The sequence below is a fragment of the Chanodichthys erythropterus genome, chromosome 20, assembly GCF_024489055.1.
Source record: "Chanodichthys erythropterus isolate Z2021 chromosome 20, ASM2448905v1, whole genome shotgun sequence".
In the NCBI taxonomy this organism is placed as follows: Eukaryota; Metazoa; Chordata; class Actinopteri; order Cypriniformes; family Xenocyprididae; genus Chanodichthys; species Chanodichthys erythropterus.
The window spans coordinates 237,813-256,246 of NC_090240.1; the positions used below are offsets into that span (position 1 = coordinate 237,813).

The following is an 18,434-nucleotide window of genomic DNA, read 5'->3' on the forward strand; positions in this document are numbered from 1 at the left end:
AGTTGTCAGCTATACTCATCAAAATGAAAAGAAATAAACATGTGAAACCTCTCAGTCTGTGTGTAATGAATGAATATGATATATACAAGTTTCACTTTTTGAAAGGAATTAGTGAAATAAATCAACTTTTTGATGACATTCTAATTATATGACCAGCACCTGTACACGAGCTGCGGTCCTTTAGACCAGTGGTTCCCATCAGTCAGGCGTGTTTGATTAGATGTCTCCCTGATCAAACACACCCGATCCAACTCATCAGCTCGTTGGTAAAGACTCCAAGACCTCAGACGGGCGCATCAGACAAGAGTGACATTCAAGACGTGCAGTGCTGGTTTGGGAACCGCTGCTTTGGAACAACGGCGACCGTTTCATAAGGGTGCGAGACGGTGCCACCCTGCCAGCCACCCCACCGCAGGTACATAGAGACTCCTTGTGAAGCTCCAGCGACATTCCCTCTGCTATTAACCACAACGATTTGCAGTCCCCCAAAAGGGGAAGCACACCGTTCCTGGAGACACTGCAATACCAGGTCGATGCGTGGAGTGGACGGAGCAAGCCCCGGTTCCGGCTCCATGAGCCAAAAATCCATTTAATATGTAGTCCCCAGATAGGGGACGTATCAGATATTAAACTGATAAGAACAGATACTACACTTGATCTTAGCCAAAAGGCCGAGAAGCGATGCCGTTGCCAAGCAGTGGGGGCAGAGCCGGCAAAGGCGACGCCCATCTGGGCCGCGGTGGGTTTCGTACTTTGCCTCTAGGACCACTGCTGTCGATCAGATCGTTTGTTAAATAGTGGAGATGATTTGAAACAACCTGCTTTCGCGAACTGGTCCTAGGTTTTTCCATCGACCTCCACAAAAGCACCGCAGTACAATTCTCTGGACTCCCTAGGTCGTTCTTGATCAGGAGGGGGGGAAAAAAAAAAAAGCTCAACTTTAACATTTGGATAGTGTGACGAGTCCCTCGTTCTTCCTGCTACGGCCGGCCAGTGGGTGTGGCTGGGAGACTCATCAAGTGAACCATGTACACCCGTGCTTCCCTCTATAAAGCTTGGGCTTTGTTTGGCGTGGTGTGTTGCTTGCTCCTGGGTGCTTTGGTTTTGATTTTGGTCTTTGTTTATTTTGAGTTCCTTATTCATTTAAATGTGGTTCTGTCTGATGTTTGGTTATTGATGTGTCTGACAGAAATTGTGTTTGGTTTTGTTGATTTCTGGTTTCATATATTTTCTTATTTATGCTGATAAATCTCTTTTCATTGCAACCTACCAAGCTGCCTATGTCCTCCGTTTCATTTGTCACGGCTTTGAGCCGGTCGTGACACTAGCGACCACGGGGTCATTTAGAAAACGGCCATGGTCGAGTGCCCCCAAAAGCCTGTCGTCCCTGAAGGAAAACTCAGAACTTTGCGAAACCAGGCGAGCGCACGCAACACCCGATTCCATAAAAGGGGCGAGCAAACACACACGGAGCCACAGACAACGCTACGACTGTTAGAAACCACAGGTTCTCTCGGCACCACCTAATCTTCTTTCAACCAGTATGTCCAGGGGAGAGCGCGAACGCAGTCCCCCACTACCATAAATTATGCAGTCGAGATTCCCACATTTGGGGAATTCGCAGGGGTCAGCACAACCGGAGTGCAATGGCCGAGCCTCGCCCTGGGTGAACCACCTTCCTGATCATGGTGTCTCCCCTGCCAGGTAAGTATGAGTCCCCAGGCCTCCAGTCAGAGGCTACCCTATCCCTCTTTGCCGTCCTCATCAACGGTGACCCCCCTCCCCCACCCCAAGCAAAGGAAGGGCGTGTCCCTTCCATTACTTGACTGCGATTTCCGTGACCATGCCTTCAAGCCGGCAAACTGCCAAGCACCTACAGGTGCTGGTCGTATGATTAGAATGTCATCAAAAAGTTGATTTCTTTCACTAATTCCTTTCAAAAAGTCAAACTTGTATATTATGTACATTGCACACAGACTGATATATTTCAAATGTTTATTTCTTTTAATTTTGATGATTATAACTGACAACTAAGGAAAATCCCAAATCCGGTATCTCAGCAAATTTAGAATATTACTTAAGACCAATACAAAGAAAGGATTTTTAGAAATCTTGGCCAACTGAAAACTATAAACATGAAAAGTATGAGCGTGTGCAGCACTCAATACTTAGTTGGGGCTCCTTTTGCCTGAATTACTGCAGCAATGCGGCGTGGCATGGAGTCGATCGGTCTGTGGCACTGCTCAGGTGTTATGAGAGCCCAGGTTGCTCTGATAGTGGCCTTCAGCTCTTCTTAATTGTTGGGTCTGGCATATGGCATCTTCCTCTTCACAATACCCCGTAGATTTTCTATGGGGTTAAGGTCAGGCGAGTTTGCTGGCCAATTAAGAACAGGGATACCATGGTCCTTAAACCGGGTACTGGTAGCTTTGGCACTGTGTGCAGGTGCCAAGTCCTGTTGGGAAATGAAATCTGCATCTCCATAAAGTTGGTCAGCAGCAGGAAGCATGAAGTGCTCTAAAACTTCCTGGTATACGGCTGCGTTGACCTTGGACCTCAGAAAACACAGTGGGCCAACACCAGCAGATGACATGGCACCCCAAACCATCACTGACTGTGGAAACTTTAGGCTGGCCCTCAAGCGACGTGGATTGTGTGCCTCTCCTCTCTTCCTCCAGACTCTGGGACCCCGATTTCCAAAGGAAATGCCAAATTGACTTTCATCAGAGAACGTAACTTTGGACCACTCAGCAGCAGTCCAGTCCTTTTTGTCGAGGCGCCTCTGACGCTGTCTGTTGTTCAAGAGTGGCTTGACACAAGGAACGAGACAGCTGAAAACCATGTCTTGCATACGTCTGTGCGTAGGGGTTCTTGAAGCACTGACTCCAGCTGCAGTCCACTCTTTGTGAATCTCCCCCACATTTTTGAATGGGTTCTGTTTCACAGTCCTCTCCAGGGTGCGGTTATCCCTATTGCTAGTACACTTTTTTTCTACCACATCTTTTCCTTCCCTTCGCCTCTCTATTAATGTGCTTGGACACAGAGCTCTGCGAACAGCCAGCCTATTTTGCAATGACCTTTTGTGTCTTGGCCTCCTTGTGCAAGGTGTCAGTGGTCGTCTTTTGGACAACTGTCAAGTCAGCAGTCTTCCCCATGACTGTGTAGCCTACAGAACTAGACTGAGAGACCATTTAAAGGCCTTTGCAGGTGTTTTGAGTTAATTAGCTGATAAGAGTGTGTGGCACCAGGTGTCTTCAATATTGAACCTTTTCACAATATTCTAATTTTCTGAGATAGTGACTTTGGGATTTTCCATAGTTGTCAGCTATACTCATCAAAATGAAAAGAAATAAACATGTGAAACCTCTCAGTCTGTGTGTAATGAATGAATATGATATATACAAGTTTCACTTTTTGAAAGGAATTAGTGAAATAAATCAACTTTTTGATGACATTCTAATTATATGACCAGCACCTGTACACGAGCTGCGGTCCTTTAGACCAGTGGTTCCCATCAGTCAGGCGTGTTTGATTAGATGTCTCCCTGATCAAACACACCCGATCCAACTCATCAGCTCGTTGGTAAAGACTCCAAGACCTCAGACGGGCGCATCAGACAAGAGTGACATTCAAGACGTGCAGTGCTGGTTTGGGAACCGCTGCTTTGGAACAACGGCGACCGTTTCATAAGGGTGCGAGACGGTGCCACCCTGCCAGCCACCCCACCGCAGGTACATAGAGACTCCTTGTGAAGCTCCAGCGACATTCCCTCTGCTATTAACCACAACGATTTGCAGTCCCCCAAAAGGGGAAGCACACCGTTCCTGGAGACACTGCAATACCAGGTCGATGCGTGGAGTGGACGGAGCAAGCCCCGGTTCCGGCTCCATGAGCCAAAAATCCATTTAATATGTAGTCCCCAGATAGGGGACGTATCAGATATTAAACTGATAAGAACAGATTTTTTTTTTTTTCCTTTTATTTATTTTTTCAATAATCATTATTTACATACAAACATTACATTGTTTCTTGGGAACATGTAACACAGATTTCCTTTCCGATTAAAAGGTTTTGCTTAGTTTTTTTTTTTTTTTTTTTCCTTAATACATGATACATAAAACTTTGTATAAACAGATGTGTGTAAAAGAAGAAAGGCAATAAATAAAATACAATTGAAGTTGCTTAAAAGCCATAATTTAACCTAATAGATAGAATTGATCACGATTAAAACATAAAAGATAAAAAAGCTCTCTTATACATGAACGGGCACAGGCGACACAATACTTTTTTTTTTTTTCTTTTTTTTTTTTTGAGATGTCCTCATTCAACACTCCACAACAAACACCACGACCCAACACTTTTGGGCTGAGAGGAGAACCTCTTAAACCACGGCACCGCTGCTCCCTCCAGAAGGGGGGCATCTGCAGGCAGTCAGGGCGCGTGGCCACGGGGACCTTTCCTGTGTAGCTCCGACCCCCACGTCCGAATGGCAATGCGCAGCATACTCCTGCAGCCTGTTGTTGACCAGCTGTTTCATGGCGTGCAGGGTCACCATCACATGCTTCCCCACCAGCAGGTTTCTGGAGGTCCATAGTACATCTTTGTAGCAGTTGATAGTGAGCCAGGTTTGGGTGTGCTGGGCTGGTGTCATTTTCCTCTGGCTCACTCCTCCCATTATCATGGGGTAGTCCAGTTGTTGGACCTCCCCTGCTGGCAGGCTCGGGAATTGCTGGGGGCCGGCTGTTGCCCACAGGTCCCTCGCGACACTGCACTCCCAGAACGTATGTCTCACGGATTCCGGTGCATTACACCCTGGCCGAGGACAGATTGGATTTGTCGCCATTCCTCGGGAGTGCATCACGGCCCTGACCGGGAGGATCTCGTGAGCGGCCATCCATGCCAGGTCGCGGTGTCTATTGTGAAGGGCCGGATGGGACACATTTTGCCACACAGTCTGGGCCTCACCAATTTTGATCCAGCGCACTGGAGTCACCTGTTCCCGTTCCTGTATGAGAGAGAGAAGGAGGCGGTGATTTGTTAAAGATTTAGTCTCTTTTTCTAAAATATGCTTATTTAAGAACTTCTTGATAAAATCATACGCAGCAGATGGCTTAACACTCTGAGGTCTGACGGTATCGCCGGCGATACCACCGTGGTTTTTTCTTATCAGTGTGAAAGAGACTCAAAATACTCCGTCAATGTTGCACATACAATTAAGAGTTATACACCATTTTAATCTGTGGAATATCTTCTTTCATTTGTGTACACTCAGAGTAAAAACAGAATTTTGTGCTTTTTGTAAAATAAAGAAAACTAACATGATGCGTGATTTCTCCTCTCCCTCTGAACGAACTCCAATCTGATAGTTCTCAGAAAATGAACTGTAACTTAGTGAATACTAATGACAAAAAAATTACACTTATGTCTAAAAAAACGTTAAGATGTCAGGTTTTAAATCATGTAAGTCAAATCGAAAACAAAGCTTCTTTGTTTATGTAATCTGTATGAAAAGAGAGCCATGTCAGAAATCCGTGATTCAGCTCATTATCTGCTAATGCGGCCACGCCCACGGAGCCAGCGCTATTCAGACGCTAATTCAGTCAATACATGCATTTATTATCTCAATCGTGTATTTATTGTCTTGAAAAGTGTTTATCTGGATGTAAAAGTCATGGTTAGCGATCTCTAGAAGACATGCAGTTACTTCCTGTTTACTTGTCTTCTACAGATGAAGTTTAGATGAGTTTTTGTTTCTTTAGCGCCCTCCTGCTGCTGTATGTATTGGAAACTCCATTCATGGAATAGCCTCTTCTTCTTTTAGATGAATTTGTGGACTAAAATGCACAGAGCGCCCTCCGACTTCAAGGATGAATTGAAAACACCAGCGCTCATAGTAATGACAGTGAATATTAAATAAAAATAACTCCTCTGTATAGAAAATTGACATAAGCATATGAGAATCCAATATTTCTCCAAATGTGCATGCTTTTAAACTAAAAGCCTATATTCAGACTCTTTGCATCACAGAAATACATTATATTTTAAAGTATAATATAAAACCATTACTTTATATTGTAATAATATTTTTCTGTATGTTTCATATATCATAATGAGCTTGAGACATCACAGAAGGTTTTTTTTCACAGCCTACCTGACTGAAATGCCTCATTAATATGCAAGTCATTTCAGCTCATTACTATCCAATTCTTTTGTCTTCTCAGGTGAGAATGGCCCATTTTCAGTGGTGATTCACGCCTCCTTGCATACTGTGTTTCTTGGCAAAAAGTGTCTTACAAAAACTAAATCAATATATTGTTAAATATGAAGGAGTAGGCAGCATAATTTTTACATAATTTTGAAGCAAAAACTCTAGTCTACAACCTCCAATACCCTAAAGTCTTATGAACACAGATTTATTATACTTTTTTTGGCCTTATTTCAGTGACTTAAGTTTTTTGTTTTTTCAACAACCACGCATAAATGTTATTCCTTCAAAAACACAAACATGTACATACATGTTCCTCACATATTATTGTAGCCTAGTTTGTGCTGAATACAGTGTAATGACACTTTTTCCATTAATATGTTTATGAACAACTGAAAAAAGCACAAATGTCAGGGCATGTCAAAAGTTCTCCAGGCCCCAAATCAGCCTCAGACTCCAGAGGGTTAAAAGCAACTGGTATTGTGTGATTGGTGGGTAAGATTTTTAAGGACCTTAAATAGGATCCCATCCAGAAACGGCTCATAGCAGCAGTTTTATTATCTGTTTTTGTGTCTAATGCATATTTCATATGAAGTGCTGTATAGTATGCCCCTAAAAATAAATAAAAGTTTGGTATTCCTCTGCCTCCATTTCTTGGGGACTTCTTCATCTCCTCTCTTGTCAGCCTCTCCCATTTTCCTCCCCACACAAAGTGAAACATTTCTCTGTCCACGGATAAAAGGAACCATCTGGGGGGGTAAAACACAGAACAAAGCAATAAAAATAAAGGTAAAATTACAGATTTAATAATTAAAACCTTGCCTTCTATTGTCAGTTGTCTACGTCTCCAAAATCCAAATCTTTGTCTTACTTTAGCTAAAGCTTCTTGCCAGTTGCCCCTTCCTCCTCCTTCTCTGTCAAATTTAATCCCTAGTATCTTTATATCAGTCTTTTTCATTTCCAGGTCAAGACTCTTTACTTCTTTAGGATCCCATGGTCCAAAACATTGTACTTGAGTTTTTGATCTATTTAGTCTAGCCCCAGACGCCCTTCCAAACCAGTCAGTCAGGTCCATAGTCCTAGTAATTGATAAAACGTCAGTACATACAAGGTTCACATCGTCCATATATAAAAAGGCCTTGGCAGTCAATCCCCCCGCCCCTGGTATTGTCAGTCCCCTGATCCATTTGTCCCTTCTCAATGCCTGCGCCAGTGGCTCAATACAGGCCACATATAAGAGGGGAGATAACGGGCATCCCTGACGGACCCCACAGTGTACGTCTACTGCTTTTGTCAAGTGCCCATTTACCAAAAACCTGCTGCTTATCCCCCTGTATAGCAGTTCCACCCAAGCTACAAATCTCCCTGGAAAACCCATCTTTAGCAGTACTTGAAATAAGTACTGGTGCGAGACCCGATCAAAAGCTTTTTCAAAATCTAAATTTAGAACTGCAAGCCTAATATTTCTGTCTCTCGCATAACAGATGGTGTCTCTCATCAGAACAAGGCTGTCCGTGATCTTTCTTCCAGGAACTGCGCAGGTTTGATCTGGGTGGATCAAATCCCCTAAAATGGAAGACATACGAATCATTAAAAGCTTACTAAACAATTTACAGTCCACATTTAAAAGAGTTATTGGTCGCCAATTTTTCAAGTCAGTCCTTTCGTCTTTTTTGTGTAAAAGTGTAACAATCCCTATCCTAAAACTATCTGGCAGTTTCTCCATTTTATAAAATTCATTAAAAACAATTAAAAGGTCGTTGGCTAAAATGTCCCAAAATGTCTGATAAAACTCAAGTGGGATACCATCTTCTCCAGGTGACTTTCTTTTCTTAAAATGTTTTAAACATTTCTCCATTTCAGAAAGGTTGAAATCATTTATCAAACACGTGCTATCCTTAACGGGTTTATCAATTAATTCTAAAACTTCTTTTAAAATGCAGTCTTCAATCTCTTTCTTACCATATAGTTCATCATAGAAATCTTCAACCACCTTTAAGATGCTTTCTGTATTTGTCATTACTGTATTTTCTTTATTTTTCAATCCCACCACTGCCCCACCTCTATTTACTATTTTACGAAAAAAATAACTTGTACATTTTTCTCCCTCTTCCATTTCCTTTTCTCTACTTTGTAAAATGATACTCTTGCTTCTAACCTCCGATAATTCTGACATTGACCTTTTCACTTGGCGAATTTCTTCATTAAAATCAAAGCCCTGATTGCACAGGTTAAAATAGCGTTGCAGTCGTTTTTGCATTCCCACCATACATCTTTTCTCTTTATCTTTTTTCTTTTTCCCGCCAGTTTAAAAAACGTCTTAGTCTTTCCCTTCACCATTTCCCACCACTGTGCATGTGAGTCATAAAAGTCTTTTAGGGTCTGCCATTGGCTGTACTGCTCCCTGTATTCTTTCACAATCTCCAAATCTTTCAACAGGGAACAGTTCAGCCTCCAAAGCCCCTACCTGTCGTCACACCTATGGGAAGTGAAAGGGTGCAGGAAAGCATAGCGTGGTCTGAAAAGAAAATGGGGATTAATTTAGCATCAACTGGTGTAAGGTCCCTAGTGAAGACATAATCAATGCGGGAGGCTTTGCTGCCATCACCACTAAACCAGGTGAATCCTTTCTCCCCAGGATGCATGGTTCTGAAACAGTCAGTCAGTTTAAAATCTCTTGTTATGGTTTGCAATAAAATGGATGTTTTGTCCAATTTAAGATCTTCTCCTCCCCCTTTCCTATCATTTTTGCTTAAAATGCAATTAAAATCCCCTGCTAAAATAATCGGGTCCCTTCCTAAAAGGTGGGGCTGAATGTCTTTTAAAAGGTTGTATCTATCATTCTTTTCTGTATATCCATAAATATTTAATATGTTAAAAGCCCTCCCCAAAAACGTCAAGTTGACTAAAAGAGCCCGCCCGTCTCTTAGTACTGTGCTCCCCTTCACCAAGATTTGTTGATTTTTTACCAGGACAGCAATACCATCTGCTTTATTTTGGTTTGAACCACTCCAAATAGAGGGTCCTTGTTGCCATTTGTCCTCCCAATTCTTGTAATTGTTAAAAAAAGGTAAAGCGCACTCCTGTAACAAAAACACATCAGAGGGTTGTGTACTTAAAAAATTTAAAACAGTTTGTGCTCTCGTTGGTGACCTCACACTTCTCACGTTTAACGTAGAGATGGTGATGGTCATGAGCGTTAAAACGAGAATAAAAGAAGACAGAAACAACATTTTAAAATTTTAAAAACAAATTATCCATTTAAAAACACATTTTCTTGTAAAACAAGTTCTTCCCGCATTTCCACACCATTGGAGGCAGGGAACTGAACATGTTTTCCTTCTGAGTCACAAGGTGAGCTCCTGGGTGTGGATGATTTCAGCTCAATCGATAGAAAAGAAATCTCATTGGCTGTTTGGCTTGGGAATAATCTATTCAGATCCTCCGATGAGGAGGAATCTGAAAATCTTCCCATTTTATCCTTTCCCATTTCTTTCCAGAGAGGGGAGTGTGCCACTCTCTTTTTTTTTATCGATTGAGCACAGGGGAGTTTCTCACTTAATTGACTTTCTTGCAGTGAATCCTCTATGTCCTCCCCTACCTTTTCACTTACCTCTAAGATGTTTTCTTCTGCCTCTTCCCTTTGGTCTTCCTCCCCCTGTTGCTCCTCACTCCTTAACTCCGCCCCTCATTACCTCTAACATCTGATCCTTCTCCACCAATCGCAGAAATTGGCGGGAGATTTGAATCTTTTGCTCCGCCCCCTCGTTATCCTTTTGTTTGCTTTTCTCAACCGCCATTTTATTTGCTTTAACTTTGTTGGCAAAGGACTTTGGGCAATCTCTGTAGAGATGATTGGAGTCTCCACACAGATTACACTTTCTGCCATTGGGACATTCGTCAAAAGTATGCCCAATTTCTCTACATTTCCCACAAAACGACTTCTGGCAAGCTTCCACTAAATGCCCCACCTCTCCACATCTACGACAGAGCTTGGGCATTCCCTGATAATAAATGTAGCCTCTGTTTTCTCCAAGCACAATCACTGATGGAAGATGTTTCAGGCCCTGGAAGCCCTGGGGATCTTCCCACTGTTTTATGGGAATCCTCCAGGAACAATTCCAGATGCCATCCTCATCCAGCATTTTCATGGCTTGGCCTCTAACAGAGCAATATCTACCCAACCAAGTACATATATCTTCTCCACTGACGGTTTCATTGAACATTCGGACAATAACCATTTTGTGGGTATTGTCGGTCAGTTTCTCCACCTTAAACATGGAAAAGAGGGTCTTTACATTTTCAAGTCTGGTCCAGAAGTCATTCAGCAAACTAGCTGACTTAAAACTTACATCAAATCCTTTATTAAAAGGGAGGGACAAAATACAATTCAAATCATTTGGTGTAAATCTCAAAGTTTGCTGAACAAATTTGCGGGAAAAATCCAACCGGGACATCTGAACAGGCTTTCCTTGGTTTTCTAAGAGTGTAAAACGCACGCTGTGGTGCCTCCGCACGCCGGCACGGGCAGCCGACATGTTGGAGGCACCAACAGCTAAAACAGGAGTTTAAAAAACTATCGACACAATAAAAGGATCTAAAAACAAGAATAAAAGACTTACCTTACAACCAGTATCTCAATTAAAATGTTCTCCTAAAAGCAAGCACAATACAATATAAATAAACAATAAATAATAAAAAAGTACAGCTGTAAGCAGTACAATATACCTCTTCAAGGTAAAGGAAAGTGCTATTACAAAAACACAGCCCAAAAACCCACAAAGAGGCGATCGCAACACTGCCAAATGACAAGACACTTGATCTTAGCCAAAAGGCCGAGAAGCGATGCCGTTGCCAAGCAGTGGGGGCAGAGCCGGCAAAGGCGACGCCCATCTGGGCCGCGGTGGGTTTCGTACTTTGCCTCTAGGACCACTGCTGTCGATCAGATCGTTTGTTAAATAGTGGAGATGATTTGAAACAACCTGCTTTCGCGAACTGGTCCTAGGTTTTTCCATCGACCTCCACAAAAGCACCGCAGTACAATTCTCTGGACTCCCTAGGTCGTTCTTGATCAGGAGGGGGGGAATAAAAAAGCTCAACTTTAACATTTGGATAGTGTGACGAGTCCCTCGTTCTTCCTGCTACGGCCGGCCAGTGGGTGTGGCTGGGAGACTCATCAAGTGAACCATGTACACCCGTGCTTCCCTCTATAAAGCTTGGGCTTTGTTTGGCGTGGTGTGTTGCTTGCTCCTGGGTGCTTTGGTTTTGATTTTGGTCTTTGTTTATTTTGAGTTCCTTATTCATTTAAATGTGGTTCTGTCTGATGTTTGGTTATTGATGTGTCTGACAGAAATTGTGTTTGGTTTTGTTGATTTCTTGTTTCATATATTTTCTTATTTATGCTGATAAATCTCTTTTCGTTGCAACCTACCAAGCTGCCTATGTCCTCCGTTTCATTTGTCACGGCTTTGAGCCGGTCGTGACAATAGCGACCACGGGGTCATTTAGAAAACGGCCGTGGTCGAGTGCCCCCAAAAGCCTGTCGTCCCTGAAGGAAAACTCAGAACTTTGCGAAACCAGGCGAGCGCACGCAACACCCGATTCCATAAAAGGGGCGTGCAAACACACACGGAGCCACAGACAACGCTACGACTGTTAGAAACCACAGGTTCTCTCGGCACCACCTAATCTTCTTTCAACCAGTATGTCCAGGGGAGAGCGCGAACGCAGTCCCCCACTACCATAAATTATGCAGTCGAGATTCCCACATTTGGGGAATTCGCAGGGGTCAGCACAACCGGAGTGCAATGGCCCAGCCTCGCCCTGGGTGAACCACCTTCCTGATCATGGTGTCTCCCCTGCCAGGTAAGTATGAGTCCCCAGGCCTCCAGTCAGAGGCTACCCTATCCCTCTTTGCCGTCCTCATCAACGGTGACCCCCTCCCCCACCCCAAGCAAAGGAAGGGCGTGTCCCTTCCATTACTTGACTGCGATTTCCGTGACCATGCCTTCAAGCCGGCAAACTGCCAAGCACCTACAGGTGCTGGTCGTATGATTAGAATGTCATCAAAAAGTTGATTTCTTTCACTAATTCCTTTCAAAAAGTCAAACTTGTATATTATGTACATTGCACACAGACTGATATATTTCAAATGTTTATTTCTTTTAATTTTGATGATTATAACTGACAACTAAGGAAAATCCCAAATCCGGTATCTCAGCAAATTTAGAATATTACTTAAGACCAATACAAAGAAAGGATTTTTAGAAATCTTGGCCAACTGAAAACTATAAACATGAAAAGTATGAGCGTGTGCAGCACTCAATACTTAGTTGGGGCTCCTTTTGCCTGAATTACTGCAGCAATGCGGCGTGGCATGGAGTCGATCGGTCTGTGGCACTGCTCAGGTGTTATGAGAGCCCAGGTTGCTCTGATAGTGGCCTTCAGCTCTTCTTAATTGTTGGGTCTGGCATATGGCATCTTCCTCTTCACAATACCCCGTAGATTTTCTATGGGGTTAAGGTCAGGCGAGTTTGCTGGCCAATTAAGAACAGGGATACCATGGTCCTTAAACCGGGTACTGGTAGCTTTGGCACTGTGTGCAGGTGCCAAGTCCTGTTGGGAAATGAAATCTGCATCTCCATAAAGTTGGTCAGCAGCAGGAAGCATGAAGTGCTCTAAAACTTCCTGGTATACGGCTGCGTTGACCTTGGACCTCAGAAAACACAGTGGGCCAACACCAGCAGATGACATGGCACCCCAAACCATCACTGACTGTGGAAACTTTAGGCTGGCCCTCAAGCGACGTGGATTGTGTGCCTCTCCTCTCTTCCTCCAGACTCTGGGACCCCGATTTCCAAAGGAAATGCCAAATTGACTTTCATCAGAGAACGTAACTTTGGACCACTCAGCAGCAGTCCAGTCCTTTTTGTCGAGGCGCCTCTGACGCTGTCTGTTGTTCAAGAGTGGCTTGACACAAGGAACGAGACAGCTGAAAACCATGTCTTGCATACGTCTGTGCGTAGGGGTTCTTGAAGCACTGACTCCAGCTGCAGTCCACTCTTTGTGAATCTCCCCCACATTTTTGAATGGGTTCTGTTTCACAGTCCTCTCCAGGGTGCGGTTATCCCTATTGCTAGTACACATTAGTTTCTACCACATCTTTTCCTTCCCTTCGCCTCTCTATTAATGTGCTTGGACACAGAGCTCTGCGAACAGCCAGCCTATTTTGCAATGACCTTTTGTGTCTTGGCCTCCTTGTGCAAGGTGTCAGTGGTCGTCTTTTGGACAACTGTCAAGTCAGCAGTCTTCCCCATGACTGTGTAGCCTACAGAACTAGACTGAGAGACCATTTAAAGGCCTTTGCAGGTGTTTTGAGTTAATTAGCTGATAAGAGTGTGTGGCACCAGGTGTCTTCAATATTGAACCTTTTCACAATATTCTAATTTTCTGAGATAGTGACTTTGGGATTTTCCATAGTTGTCAGCTATACTCATCAAAATGAAAAGAAATAAACATGTGAAACCTCTCAGTCTGTGTGTAATGAATGAATATGATATATACAAGTTTCACTTTTTGAAAGGAATTAGTGAAATAAATCAACTTTTTGATGACATTCTAATTATATGACCAGCACCTGTACACGAGCTGCGGTCCTTTAGACCAGTGGTTCCCATCAGTCAGGCGTGTTTGATTAGATGTCTCCCTGATCAAACACACCCGATCCAACTCATCAGCTCGTTGGTAAAGACTCCAAGACCTCAGACGGGCGCATCAGACAAGAGTGACATTCAAGACGTGCAGTGCTGGTTTGGGAACCGCTGCTTTGGAACAACGGCGACCGTTTCATAAGGGTGCGAGACGGTGCCACCCTGCCAGCCACCCCACCGCAGGTACATAGAGACTCCTTGTGAAGCTCCAGCGACATTCCCTCTGCTATTAACCACAACGATTTGCAGTCCCCCAAAAGGGGAAGCACACCGTTCCTGGAGACACTGCAATACCAGGTCGATGCGTGGAGTGGACGGAGCAAGCCCCGGTTCCGGCTCCATGAGCCAAAAATCCATTTAATATGTAGTCCCCAGATAGGGGACGTATCAGATATTAAACTGATAAGAACAGATTTTTTTTTTTTTTCCTTTTATTTATTTTTTCAATAATCATTATTTACATACAAACATTACATTGTTTCTTGGGAACATGTAACACAGATTTCCTTTCCGATTAAAAGGTTTTGCTTAGTTTTTTTTTTTTTTTTTCCTTAATACATGATACATAAAACTTTGTATAAACAGATGTGTGTAAAAGAAGAAAGGCAATAAATAAAATACAATTGAAGTTGCTTAAAAGCCATAATTTAACCTAATAGATAGAATTGATCACGATTAAAACATAAAAGATAAAAAAGCTCTCTTATACATGAACGGGCACAGGCGACACAATACTTTTTTTTTTTTTCTTTTTTTTTTTTTTGAGATGTCCTCATTCAACACTCCACAACAAACACCACGACCCAACACTTTTGGGCTGAGAGGAGAACCTCTTAAACCACGGCACCGCTGCTCCCTCCAGAATGGGGGCATCTGCAGGCAGTCAGGGCGCGTGGCCACGGGGACCTTTCCTGTGTAGCTCCGACCCCCACGTCCGAATGGCAATGCGCAGCATACTCCTGCAGCCTGTTGTTGACCAGCTGTTTCATGGCGTGCAGGGTCACCATCACATGCTTCCCCACCAGCAGGTTTCTGGAGGTCCATAGTACATCTTTGTAGCAGTTGATAGTGAGCCAGGTTTGGGTGTGCTGGGCTGGTGTCATTTTCCTCTGGCTCACTCCTCCCATTATCATGGGGTAGTCCAGTTGTTGGACCTCCCCTGCTGGCAGGCTCGGGAATTGCTGGGGGCCGGCTGTTGCCCACAGGTCCCTCGCGACACTGCACTCCCAGAACGTATGTCTCACGGATTCCGGTGCATTACACCCTGGCCGAGGACAGATTGGATTTGTCGCCATTCCTCGGGAGTGCATCACGGCCCTGACCGGGAGGATCTCGTGAGCGGCCATCCATGCCAGGTCGCGGTGTCTATTGTGAAGGGCCGGATGGGACACATTTTGCCACACAGTCTGGGCCTCACCAATTTTGATCCAGCGCACTGGAGTCACCTGTTCCCGTTCCTGTATGAGAGAGAGAAGGAGGCGGTGATTTGTTAAAGATTTAGTCTCTTTTTCTAAAATATGCTTATTTAAGAACTTCTTGATAAAATCATACGCAGCAGATGGCTTAACACTCTGAGGTCTGACGGTATCGCCGGCGATACCACCGTGGTTTTTTCTTATCAGTGTGAAAGAGACTCAAAATACTCCGTCAATGTTGCACATACAATTAAGAGTTATACACCATTTTAATCTGTGGAATATCTTCTTTCATTTGTGTACACTCAGAGTAAAAACAGAATTTTGTGCTTTTTGTAAAATAAAGAAAACTAACATGATGCGTGATTTCTCCTCTCCCTCTGAACGAACTCCAATCTGATAGTTCTCAGAAAATGAACTGTAACTTAGTGAATACTAATGACAAAAAAATTACACTTATGTCTAAAAAAACGTTAAGATGTCAGGTTTTAAATCATGTAAGTCAAATCGAAAACAAACCTTCTTTGTTTATGTAATCTGTATGAAAAGAGAGCCATGTCAGAAATCCGTGATTCAGCTCATTATCTGCTAATGCGGCCACGCCCACGGAGCCAGCGCTATTCAGACGCTAATTCAGTCAATACATGCATTTATTATCTCAATCGTGTATTTATTGTCTTGAAAAGTGTTTATCTGGATGTAAAAGTCATGGTTAGCGATCTCTAGAAGACATGCAGTTACTTCCTGTTTACTTGTCTTCTACAGATGAAGTTTAGATGAGTTTTTGTTTCTTTAGCGCCCTCCTGCTGCTGTATGTATTGGAAACTCCATTCATGGAATAGCCTCTTCTTCTTTTAGATGAATTTGTGGACTAAAATGCACAGAGCGCCCTCCGACTTCAAGGATGAATTGAAAACACCAGCGCTCATAGTAATGACAGTGAATATTAAATAAAAATAACTCCTCTGTATAGAAAATTGACATAAGCATATGAGAATCCAATATTTCTCCAAATGTGCATGCTTTTAAACTAAAAGCCTATATTCAGACTCTTTGCATCACAGAAATACATTATATTTTAAAGTATAATATAAAACCATTACTTTATATTGTAATAATATTTTTCTGTATGTTTCATATATCATAATGAGCTTGAGACATCACAGAAGGTTTTTTTTCACAGCCTACCTGACTGAAATGCCTCATTAATATGCAAGTCATTTCAGCTCATTACTATCCAATTCTTTTGTCTTCTCAGGTGAGAATGGCCCATTTTCAGTGGTGATTCACGCCTCCTTGCATACTGTGTTTCTTGGCAAAAAGTGTCTTACAAAAACTAAATCAATATATTGTTAAATATGAAGGAGTAGGCAGCATAATTTTTACATAATTTTGAAGCAAAAACTCTAGTCTACAACCTCCAATACCCTAAAGTCTTATGAACACAGATTTATTATACTTTTTTTGGCCTTATTTCAGTGACTTAAGTTTTTTGTTTTTTCAACAACCACGCATAAATGTTATTCCTTCAAAAACACAAACATGTACATACATGTTCCTCACATATTATTGTAGCCTAGTTTGTGCTGAATACAGTGTAATGACACTTTTTCCATTAATATGTTTATGAACAACTGAAAAAAGCACAAATGTCAGGGCATGTCAAAAGTTCTCCAGGCCCCAAATCAGCCTCAGACTCCAGAGGGTTAAAAGCAACTGGTATTGTGTGATTGGTGGGTAAGATTTTTAAGGACCTTAAATAGGATCCCATCCAGAAACGGCTCATAGCAGCAGTTTTATTATCTGTTTTTGTGTCTAATGCATATTTCATATGAAGTGCTGTATAGTATGCCCCTAAAAATAAATAAAAGTTTGGTATTCCTCTGCCTCCATTTCTTGGGGACTTCTTCATCTCCTCTCTTGTCAGCCTCTCCCATTTTCCTCCCCACACAAAGTGAAACATTTCTCTGTCCACGGATAAAAGGAACCATCTGGGGGGTAAAACACAGAACAAAGCAATAAAAATAAAGGTAAAATTACAGATTTAATAATTAAAACCTTGCCTTCTATTGTCAGTTGTCTACGTCTCCAAAATCCAAATCTTTGTCTTACTTTAGCTAAAGCTTCTTGCCAGTTGCCCCTTCCTCCTCCTTCTCTGTCAAATTTAATCCCTAGTATCTTTATATCAGTCTTTTTCATTTCCAGGTCAAGACTCTTTACTTCTTTAGGATCCCATGGTCCAAAACATTGTACTTGAGTTTTTGATCTATTTAGTCTAGCCCCAGACGCCCTTCCAAACCAGTCAGTCAGGTCCATAGTCCTAGTAATTGATAAAACGTCAGTACATACAAGGTTCACATCGTCCATATATAAAAAGGCCTTGGCAGTCAATCCCCCCGCCCCTGGTATTGTCAGTCCCCTGATCCATTTGTCCCTTCTCAATGCCTGCGCCAGTGGCTCAATACAGGCCACATATAAGAGGGGAGATAACGGGCATCCCTGACGGACCCCACAGTGTACGTCTACTGCTTTTGTCAAGTGCCCATTTACCAAAAACCTGCTGCTTATCCCCCTGTATAGCAGTTCCACCCAAGCTACAAATCTCCCTGGAAAACCCATCTTTAGCAGTACTTGAAATAAGTACTGGTGCGAGACCCGATCAAAAGCTTTTTCAAAATCTAAATTTAGAACTGCAAGCCTAATATTTCTGTCTCTCGCATAACAGATGGTGTCTCTCATCAGAACAAGGCTGTCCGTGATCTTTCTTCCAGGAACTGCGCAGGTTTGATCTGGGTGGATCAAATCCCCTAAAATGGAAGACATACGAATCATTAAAAGCTTACTAAACAATTTACAGTCCACATTTAAAAGAGTTATTGGTCGCCAATTTTTCAAGTCAGTCCTTTCGTCTTTTTTGTGTAAAAGTGTAACAATCCCTATCCTAAAACTATCTGGCAGTTTCTCCATTTTATAAAATTCATTAAAAACAATTAAAAGGTCGTTGGCTAAAATGTCCCAAAATGTCTGATAAAACTCAAGTGGGATACCATCTTCTCCAGGTGACTTTCTTTTCTTAAAATGTTTTAAACATTTCTCCATTTCAGA

At 42.6% G+C, this 18,434-nt stretch overlaps 5 non-coding genes across 5 annotated transcripts; all 5 read right to left on the bottom strand.

Moving 5' to 3' along the window:
* Positions 1 to 492: 492 nt before the first annotated feature.
* LOC137010095 (U2 spliceosomal RNA) lies at positions 493 to 683 on the bottom strand. Its single transcript, XR_010893173.1, has one exon. It is a non-coding gene; the product is annotated as a U2 spliceosomal RNA (small nuclear RNA).
* Positions 684 to 1,548: 865 nt separating this feature from the next.
* On the bottom strand, positions 1,549 to 1,712 carry LOC137009894 (U1 spliceosomal RNA). Its single transcript, XR_010892983.1, has one exon. It is a non-coding gene; the product is annotated as a U1 spliceosomal RNA (small nuclear RNA).
* Positions 1,713 to 3,808: 2,096 nt separating this feature from the next.
* On the bottom strand, positions 3,809 to 4,001 carry LOC137010287 (U2 spliceosomal RNA). Its single transcript, XR_010893330.1, has one exon. It is a non-coding gene; the product is annotated as a U2 spliceosomal RNA (small nuclear RNA).
* Positions 4,002 to 11,914: 7,913 nt separating this feature from the next.
* On the bottom strand, positions 11,915 to 12,078 carry LOC137010048 (U1 spliceosomal RNA). Its single transcript, XR_010893127.1, has one exon. It is a non-coding gene; the product is annotated as a U1 spliceosomal RNA (small nuclear RNA).
* A 2,096-nt stretch (positions 12,079 to 14,174) lies between these two features.
* LOC137010281 (U2 spliceosomal RNA) lies at positions 14,175 to 14,368 on the bottom strand. The gene has a single exon (XR_010893325.1). It is a non-coding gene; the product is annotated as a U2 spliceosomal RNA (small nuclear RNA).
* Positions 14,369 to 18,434: the final 4,066 nt, after the last annotated feature.